This window comes from Taeniopygia guttata, chromosome 2 (assembly GCF_048771995.1).
Source record: "Taeniopygia guttata chromosome 2, bTaeGut7.mat, whole genome shotgun sequence".
Classification (NCBI taxonomy): domain Eukaryota; kingdom Metazoa; phylum Chordata; class Aves; order Passeriformes; family Estrildidae; genus Taeniopygia; species Taeniopygia guttata.
Window position 1 is genome coordinate 144,669,474 of NC_133026.1, and position 10,076 is coordinate 144,679,549.

Sequence of the window (10,076 nt, forward strand, 5' to 3'; positions counted from 1 at the left end):
TCTGATGGACATTCAGTTGACACGTTTTCTTGAGCAGAGTGTGTTTTGCTCTTTTTGTGTACATGCTGAAAACTAATTTAGAGTGTCTCTGCACACCAGAGGAGGAGCCACATAGGAGGAGCTAGGTAGCAAAGGATTGAGGATTCAGGACTTTATTTTCAGCTAGAGGGCTAACAGCTCAAAAAGGCAGGCAAATTTCCAAGCAAAATCCTCCCTCACCCAGCTGTGGTGCTTCTCTGTTCCCCAAAACAAGCTTTGTGATCTCCTGGAGTGGCGGATGGTCCATTCATAGAAGTGAGCAGTTGTAGTCCCTCAAGTCACACCTTATGTCAATGTACATCTGCTCTGGTTTAGTTTCTGTTCTGCATCATATGATACTCCTGTTAGGCACACATTCCACATGGAATCTGTGGGGGTGTAGATTTCCATGTACTATCAGTTGGAAGTAAAGAGTATCAAATATCAGCCCCTCTTCAGGAAGATGTGGGAGACAAGCAGTGACAATGGTGGAAGAGCAGGGAATTGAAGTCAGAGATCCACTATGACACAGAAGATCAAGCAGATGTAGCACAGGGCAGAAGAAAATAAGTAAGGAGGACAAATCAGATGTATTGGAGAACATGGAGATAAAGGAATAGAGGGAATAGTGTGCTACTTGAGAGGCAGTATCAGACAATGTTGGAAAAAAAGAGATGATAATGAGTAGAAGAAGGCGTTGGTCCTTTGGCTGGACTACGGTATCACCCCAGGACACCAGCGGGACAAACTGTTGAGATTAACAAGAGATCTGTGAAAGCAAAGGAAAACATTTAGGCTGTGTTTACCAAAGCAGTTTAAAGAACAGTGTACTTCTGCCCTGATGGCAGAACAGCATGGGGGTCACAGCATCTCTGCCTTCTGACACACCAGCCCCACAGGGCTAGAGATAGAACAACTCCTGAGTCAGTGGGTCCCACTGTCTGCTATTACAAACAGCCTCATGAGCAGGCTCAACTTGTCAAATTTTGTTACAAAAGTAGTTTGGATGCCCCCCACTGTCAACACACTGCAGCAATTACACCTCCCTGTTCAGTTGGTTACAAATCTGCACTAATTTTTTCTGAGACAATTTATAGCACCTGTTTCTCTACCAGAATTGGCTTTTCACTTAAATAGTTTTCCCCTCCTTGTTGTATTTTTAGAAAGCAGTCATGTTCCCTTGCAGCCACTCTTCTACCAGACTAAGCAAGGCTTCTTATGAAACAGGACATTATAAAATAGGGTTTCCATTCCTGTAGTCCTCCAAAAATTTCACCTAGTCCCCATTGAACCTGTCTTTTCTGAACTCATTCAGTTAGATGTGGGCCCAGTTTTTCAGAGAGACTGGAGGGACAGAAGTATTTGCTTGTGATAACAGCTGCACTCCGAGGTTTCAAAGTCCTCTTTGCAGCTTTGCCAGTCATTCCACACATACAGGATCTGTAGCATGTCTCAGTCATGGTCACTTACAGGCCATTTCTGCCTCTCCCAGTAGAGTACTTGAGAGGTCATGGGCTTCCAGACATGGCCATTTCCCTCAACAGGGCAGGACCACACAGATCTAGCTGGAGTTAACTTGCCTCCAGGAAGGCTGTGATTCCCCCTTCTCCTCGTTCCCAATAGTATGGGAACCCTTTGCCTGAGATGAGTTAGATACATACCTGGATGTGAGATGGCAGCTCTAATCTTCTGCTTAGTTTTGGATCCTCCACCTGTGTCCAAGCCCAAATGCTTGTAATACATGGGGTAGAGGTTCTGCCACACAGCACTTAGGCAGCTCTGGGAGGCATCCCAGTCCCAGCAGCCCTCCAGCAATTGCAGGAACACAGCAATTGTTGCCCAGCTATGCTTTTCCTGCAAGGAGCATTGCCTGCTATGCTTCCCTTGAAAAGACAGTACAATGCATTTTTTTCCCTAAAAATCAGAGCAAAGTAAAATAAATGTTGAAAATAAAGGAATTGTTACCCACCAAGGTCATCTATCTTTATGATCTCACCAACTTTCTTTATACCACATCTTTATTGTTTTTCCTCAGGAGTATTTAACCTTCAGACTCCTTATTCTAAGCATGGGAGTTCTTTTGCAGTGGCTGCAAATATTCTTCCTGAGTTATATTACTTTCCTTACTTTTCAAAACTAGTCTACCACATTTTTGTTTTACAGCTGTTATAATCACAGTTATTGAAGTGCTGGTCAGAAGAGACTTCTGAAGGTCTCTGGTCCAGCCAGTCACTCAAAGCAGGCATTGTACTAGCACCTGCTGGGATAAGCCATGGCTTTGACCTTTGAAAATCCCCAGGAACAGCAAATCCACAACCTCTCTGTGGAAACCCATGGCTGGACTTCATCACCCTCTAAATGAAAAAAATTGTCATTTTTGTCCAGCCTGAAGTTTCCATGGTGCCTTTTGTGGCCATTGCTCTTCTTATCCTGTCTGCCAGGGCTGAGAGCCTTTGTCTGCACTGTCTTTACAGCTCTCATCTTGCTGTAGCTGAAGACAACTCTCAGATGGTCCCAGACATTGCTCTGCCAGAGAAAACAGGCCTGAAGGGTTGCCCTGGGTGGAAGTGGGGGTTATGGTCACAGAATCATAGAATATCTCAAGCTGAAAAGGACCCATAAGGATCTTGGAGTCCAACTCCCTGGTCCTTGCAGGACATCCTGCAAGGATGAGTACAGATGAGTAAGGGCATCATCAGGACACCCTTGCTTGTCCAAGGGGCTCAGATCCCTGTGCTGAGGCCATTGGAGCCAACTGGGATCTGCTGTGTCCTGCATGGGAAGCTCTGGCTTCTCCACCCTGCAGTCCCATGGCCTGCCCCTGGATGTGGCCAAACCCTGCCAAAGCACCAGGCTGATGAGGCCAGCTCCCATTGGAGTTGCCCCTTGGCTCATTGCTGAGCTTGCTGGAGCAAGATCTTGAGAAATTTTCATGGCCTTTCATAATTGGAGGGCATATGGAGGTAAACTTCCTTACAAAAACTGTAATGCTGAAGTCTCTCACCCAGAACATCCAATTTCCTGTATTTTATAAATTGAATGTTCTAATTTGTCTTCTAATAAAAACAAACCCTTCATCATCAGCTCTCTTTTTTGTGGTCTGGTATGCTCACACTGAGGACCATTCACAAGTGGGTCAGCACTATGGCTTTGGCTCTGCTCTGGTGCCATCGCAGCGTGTCAAACCTGTCATCAAATCTCGCCTTTGTCACACCTTGGCTGTTCTACCAGAAGGACTTTGCTGGAGATCATTATAGTCTCTGCTCACTTCTGAGTCCCCTCTACAACAGAGGGTAATCCATCTCACTGAAAGCTGTGGGGAAAATAGTCCTTTTTTACTTCAGACTGTAATTAGATTATCTTTAGTTATTACTCCACTCTCTCTGCTGAATAGATATGCTTTTACCCTCTTATGGCTAGAAATATTTTACTGTGCTAGATCTTTTATTTTACTGTGTTAACTATTCTCTCCAGTGTTTCCCTAGACCAGAACATCTGTGTACACCACAGAGGCCACGGTTCCCATCAGGTTTTGATGAATGGACCTCCACCAGCCTTCAGCGTTCCTTGCAAAATGCCATGCACTGCTATTACCTAAAAATTAATTGGAAATATTATTGGAAACCTTGCTTAATATAGCTCCACAGACTGACTGGGAATTAATGGCTATGGAAAGCTCTACCCCATCCAAAATTTCTTCTTAAAAACCTCAGAGGCTAAGGACAAACTGCATGGAGAGCAGAGGGAGTGATTCAGCCTCAGCAACTGAGATTCTGCCCTGAAGGGTGATGACCTCTCTTTTACAGTGTTAGATACCTGCTGATGGGGATATTTTAAACAGACAAAAGTTTTTGGCATTAGCTGTTTATACAAAGTCTTTTTATTTTGTAAAAAGTGGATAATATTCCTTAATTTACCTACTTGGTTAATTATTTCAGATATCTGAAAATATTCTGAAAATTGGGTTTTTTTCTACATTGGTCAGAGAGAAAAAATTTCAAAAATAAAGAAAATTGGGAAAATCCACAATATAAGCAACAGTGGGGCCATTATCTTGCTCTGGTCTGACTGGCATAGCTGACTATAGCTATATTTTTAAATTTCTGCCATTCAAAACAGGATGGGCTCATGCAGATTGCACCAGCTCTTGCATGGTGTTCAGGAATTCTTTGGGAAGACACTAACTGGCTAAAATAACAACATCTCTTCTCAGATTGTAAGATAGGGAGAATTCAGTCCCAGTGCCCAAAAACTTTCCTTGCATTTTTCCATCTGTTTTTATGTGTGTGTGTAACCTGCATGACAGGCCTGGTAATTTATATTAAAATAAATTATGCATTTAAAAAACAAGGGAGGGGAGGATCCACAATTGTAAATCAAACACTGCAGTTCTGATACTTGTCAAGAAATTAATTATTTGCTCCATCCCTATGAGAAGATGCAAACATGGAATTGTTAAGAATAAAGCATATCCCATTAATGCAGTGTAGTTCTTTAGCCCAGTGGGGAAAGGCAAAGCAGTTTTGTCTTGGCTGTTATCAAAAATCTTGCCACAGCCCTCTGGAAATATCCTCTCTTACAGGCAAAGACAACTGGTCTAGATGGGCTCTGCTTAACCCAGGTGATACCCCAGATCAGCATATGTCAGATCCCCAAGGCCACTTTCTGTGATGAGACATGAGGAACTGGATGGAGGAAGGCAGAGCTAAAATGTCTGGCAAAAAGGAATGTCCTTCACCAGAAGAAATCACTGTAAGGGGTAAAGTGCAACTGCCTGAAAAAGTCATGCATAAGGAGAAATTATAAATTACTCACTTTACACCAACAAGGTCATTTGGAGCTGACAGGTCTGCCCCAGCACCAGACTGGTTGGATGTTCTTATTGCCAAGTTTCCTGGTGATACAGAGCTTACTCAGATACAATTTCCGTAAGATAATGTTCTGGGAAAAGATGCAAGTGTTTGGAAGAGTGTTAGAATTCAAACAATCATGCTAACTTTGAGAAATAGCCTAGAACTGATAAAGTGAAATTCAATAAAAGCAAGTGCAAAATATTTTGCCTTAGAAAGAAAAACAAGATCGATAAAAATCCAAAATGGTTAATATTAATCTATGCCCCAGTATATCATAAAAAAAGAATACAGGTCAGTATTAGACCAGGGGCTGAATATAAGCCAGCAGATAAGATGCTGTTGAGCCATTCTCGTGTATGTCACATGTAAGAGATAAAGGCCATTATTCCACTCTGTTTAGCAGGGGCAAGACCTTTCCTGGAGTGTGTGTCTCATTTTGGGCACACATACTTTAGGAAGGAGGGGGTGAGTATGTGCACACAGACATCTCTGTGCACAGGGTAGAGCTCAGCAGAGCTCAGAGAGTGGTACAGTGTGACCATATGGAGAAAGGGTGACCAAAGCAGGGTTGTTGGTTTAATAAAAACAGCATAAAAATGTGGATGTGGAAGCAGGCTTCCAACAGGGAGCAGTGCTGCAAAGGGGATAATCACTGTTTTTCCCAAAACCAGGACTGAAGAGGCATTTGTTGCACACTAAGAGCAACCTTGCTTGGACATTAGGAAACAATTAGCAATGACGTGGGGATGTGATGCTGGGAAGGCTGTGACAGCCCAGGATGGAGTCAGCAGGCAACTTTGGAGGGTGTCAGTACCTTTCAATCACCTGTGAGATGGTGTGATTTGAGTTTCCATCCTGCACTGTGCTTCCTGAGAAAGGAGCCTCCTCATTCCCCTGCTTTCTTTCACCTCCAGAGCAGGACAGGAGGCAGCAAACTGCATTTTTGTTCTCAGTTCTCTGTTGCTATCCCTTAGGATATTCTTAAACTTTCCGTCGAATCCACATCAATAATGTTTTTGAAGTAAGAATTGCTTTTTTTCACTTGGTACTATTACATATGACTTATTTTTCTATTTCTTCTTCTTTTTTTTTTTTTTTTTTTTTTTTAATTTAAGTGAATATTCAGTCATTTCCAAGTGTTGGGAAAAATTGTGACTTCATGGTTGAGGTTGCACTATGTTGCCCTTGAGTATGGCATGCCAGCATCACAGTAATGACATTACCTTCCTTGCTGGTGCCCAGTGTAACAGTATATCTTTGTCTTCAAAGCTCTGCTTTTCCTTATCACCACATTCACACTCTGGAAGCTGGCCAGATCCATGTCCTCTGGCCAAGGGGATCAGACAGGGTGAGAGAACAGAAAAGCAGTGTTCTCTCTGTAGTCCTACACTCTCAGGCAGGAGCAGCCAGGTCAGTAGCAGTTTCTCTGAGGAGGGCTCACAATCACAAAACAACTTGTCAAGACAGTGCTGGAGAAGCAGGAGAAGGCCTGAAGGACAGATACAGCTCACACCATTTCCCCATCCTAAGGAAAAGTCAGTAAGAAGAAAATTCACAGCTTCTCTCTCATTAATTCTAGACCTTCTCTGGTAGATACATTATATTTTCAGGGTTTGCCTATTTCTGTATTATATTTTTGAACATCTTTCATCAATGAAAGTGAAAAACATATGAGAATTGTAGAAGCACAGAAAAGCTTGGGTTGGGAGGGACCTTAAGAATCATCTAGTTCCAAGCCCCCCACAGTGGTCAGGGACACCTTCCACTAGACCAGATTGCTGAAAGCCTCACCCAGCCTGGCCTTGCATGCTTGCAGGCATGGGGCATCCATAGTTTATCAGAGCAACCTGTTCCAGAGCCTCACTACCCTCACAGGAAACAATTCCTTTCTGACATCTAATCTAAATCTCTTCTCTTTTAGTTTAAAACTATCACCCACCTTGTCCTATCACTACCTGCCCATGTAAAATGTCCCATGAGAACAACGAGCCCCGTCACAACAATATACAGAAGGAAGGGCAGCAATTTCTTCCCTCAGAACATTCTTTCTTAAGATCTCTCAGCTTCTCCACCCTCCTACTTTGATTAACTGTTCTCCCCCACCCCTGAAACTGCATTAATTTGCTGGCACACTTTGGGCATGGTAAGTGTTGAAACGATGGTTTTAAAGCCAAAGAAAATCCTACCAACTCATGCCCAGGAAGTCAGGTGTTGTCAAAACAAACATTGCTATTTTCTGAACTGCCTCAATTTACACTTTCCTATGTTTGTTTCCTCCTTGCCCCGCAGGAGAGTAGACCTGGGGCTGTGCTCAGCAGGCACCTTCCCAACATGAGCTTTGTTTAGCTCTGAAGAGAAGGGAATGTGACCTTTCCCTGTCATTTGTGGCATCTTGCAGTTGGCCTTAAGCTGTGCATGGGCTGTCCCAGTCCCAGTTTGTCCTGTCACAGCATGCTGCACTCTCTGGGTGTGTGTGAGTGGGGTGTGTGTGCCAGGGGAGTGCTGACACCGACACGGGCAGCCACAGATGCACCACACTGGCAGATGTCAGAGGTAAATTTTCATTGTGCCAGGGATTGAAAAGCAAGTCAACATTAGCTCAGCCAGTACAAAACTCTTACCTGTGGCAATGCACACAAGGTTTGTCAGATCTAAAAACTTTTTGACTGTTATTTCACCTGTGTTTTCCTTCCCATGTGGATGGAGATGAGCTGTATTGTGTTGCATTGTGCTCTCTTCTTGCAGCCAAGCTGCTTTGTACACTTTATCTTATTAATGACTGGAGCTCACCAGGAGCAGAGAGGGAGGAATTTATGCTCCTTGAAGCAATTATCCAAAACCTCTATGAGATATCTTAAGCTCTGTGCAATTCAGAAACTAAGGGAGGGGGCCTTTGTGAAAATTCCAAATTGGGAAATTTTAAACTCTAATGATTTTTTAAAAATTATTTTTAAAAGTCAGCATATCCGTGTCTTAGCCAAAAAGCTCACAAACTTTATGGGAATGCCTGCATAGGATCAGGCAGTACAGAAAGGGGTGCTGAAGCTTGGAGGAGTGGGGATGCTCATGCCAGGAATGCTCATGGAAGCAAAGTCCTGGAGGATTGAGAAGCTGGTGCTGATGAGTTTGAGCACTTGGCATGCGGGTTTGGATGAGGTGCCCAGCTTGCTGACAGGTGGTTTTCTTCCTGAGCATTAGCTCTGTCAGCACAAACCCATTAATCTGTTTTAAATAAATGCCACTGTAAGTACAGAACCTGGCCTGACTCCAATGAAGTGCTAAAAACCTCCATCCCTTTTTCCATGAGGACGAAAATGCAGGTTCAAGAATTTGCTGCTGTTCTGTGAAGAAGTAAAAAGAAACTCTAAAAGGTTGTAAAAAGCCCATGTATTCCCTAAAGATTATCTGACCTCATGAAAGAAAAGGTATAGTTTCTCTTCTCTTTTTTATCAGTATTATAAAAGTGGTATTTAAATAGTATTTTCTCTCTCACAATTCAGGGGAAATATCAAAACTAAAATGGTGTATATAAAAGAACCCCATTTTCTTGTAACCTCTGCATCTCTGAAAAATCCCCAAACAATCTAATCAGAGGAAAAGCACAAACTGAGGAAACCAGGGCTGGTGGCTCATTGAATTAACAGTAAAAAAAATCAGACATACCAAGAAATTTCTTCTTATTTTCAGCGCTGCTCCATACGTCATTTTTGTGGAGCACTATGTTGTAGTGATGCCCTGCTGATGTGGTAACAGGAATGATCTATAAGCATTGCCATTATAAACCTCATTTTTATAACTTGGATGTGAACATTTACTGTTACTTGGTATCTGTTATAAAAAAATTCAATTTTCTTTTTAATGACTTGATAATTTTTCAAGCAGAAAGGTTCCAAAAAGTAAAAAACAGAGGCAGTTTTAAAAAGAGAGAAGAATCTACAAATGATAGGTTTATTAATTATTTTTAGTAGTAATAGGTGTAAGCTGTATTTGTATTGCAGTGGTGCCTGTATACTGTGAAGAATTAGGTGCTGTACAAACATTTGATTTTTTTTAATGGATTAAATGGTGGCAGAAAGCATTGGACTGAAAGCCTTGTGGATTCTTATTTATTGTTTTTTTGTCTTTGATAGTGCCCTAGTATCTGTCTGAGGTTTGGCTTTTATTGTGATAGATGCTGTGCATGCACTCAATTATCTCCGAGGTGAGAAGCACTTTAATGCACGCTCCCTTTTAAGAGGGAGCTGAAACACTCTCCACGGAAAAGAGCATTTCTGCGGAGCAGGGAACAAGCCTCATCACATAAAGCACATATTTCTTGCAAAGCAACACTGTAGAGGTGCAGCAGAGGTACCTCAGCAGGCTCTGATTGTGCTGCTCTGCTTATGTGGCACTGGAGACCACGGCTCTTGGCTTGGGTGCTGGAATTAGTGAGGCCACGCTAGGGCAAAGCACTTTCCACACTAATCCATAGGTATTCCATGGAAACACCTTGTTTAATTTAATTGTTTAATTGGACCTCCAAACTGGTGAGACCACAGAGCTGCCCCAACTTATTGAGGGGCAGCTAAATGTGTTATTTTCTTTGTCTCTGTAGAGAGAGATGGACTACTCTCTCTACAACTACCTGAGGGGAAGCTGTGGAGATGTGGAAGTCTCTTCTCCCTGGTGCCAAGTGACAGGACTAGAGGAAGTGGCCAGGGTAGTGTGAGGACTTAAAGAATGCAGTTACATGTCTCAAAATACCATCCCCATAAGATAAGCCATGCAATGGAACCTGAGATAAGCACAGACAGCGCAGAAGAAAGGAGCTTATTCCATGCCTAATGGAGGTAGAGGTTTGGTTAGCATCCAGTCAAAAATTCCCAGCATGGCAAACTGTGGCAAAGGAAGCAAGTGCTTATGCACATGCCATCTCAAGTTATGGGAAGGGCATCTACATTCCCTGAATACCCAGGACTTGGGTGAAAGTGGTACCTCCAGAAGAAGGACTCTGGGACCTCCACCAGCGAGGACCAGGGTGAAGAAGCACCAGTGGGACAATGCAGGAATCCACATGGTGGTGATATCTTTTGCTTAACCTGTCTGTCTCTCCTCCTCTTTCTCTTGCCCTCCCCTTCCTACTATTTCTATATCTCTACCCTAAATTTACTGATAAATAAAATCCATACTATTGACTCAGCATATGGTCTCATTTTCACCTTAACT

General features: G+C 42.9%; 1 long non-coding RNA gene across 1 annotated transcript; it reads right to left on the bottom strand.

Annotated features, from left to right (window-relative positions):
* Window positions 1-136: 136 nt before the first annotated feature.
* On the bottom strand, window positions 137-2,438 carry LOC116807909 (uncharacterized). The gene is made up of 2 exons (XR_004367185.2): window positions 1,680-2,438; window positions 137-787 (listed from the first exon to the last, which is right to left on the bottom strand). It is a non-coding gene; the product is annotated as an uncharacterized lncRNA (long non-coding RNA).
* Between the last annotated feature and the right edge of the window lie 7,638 nt (window positions 2,439-10,076).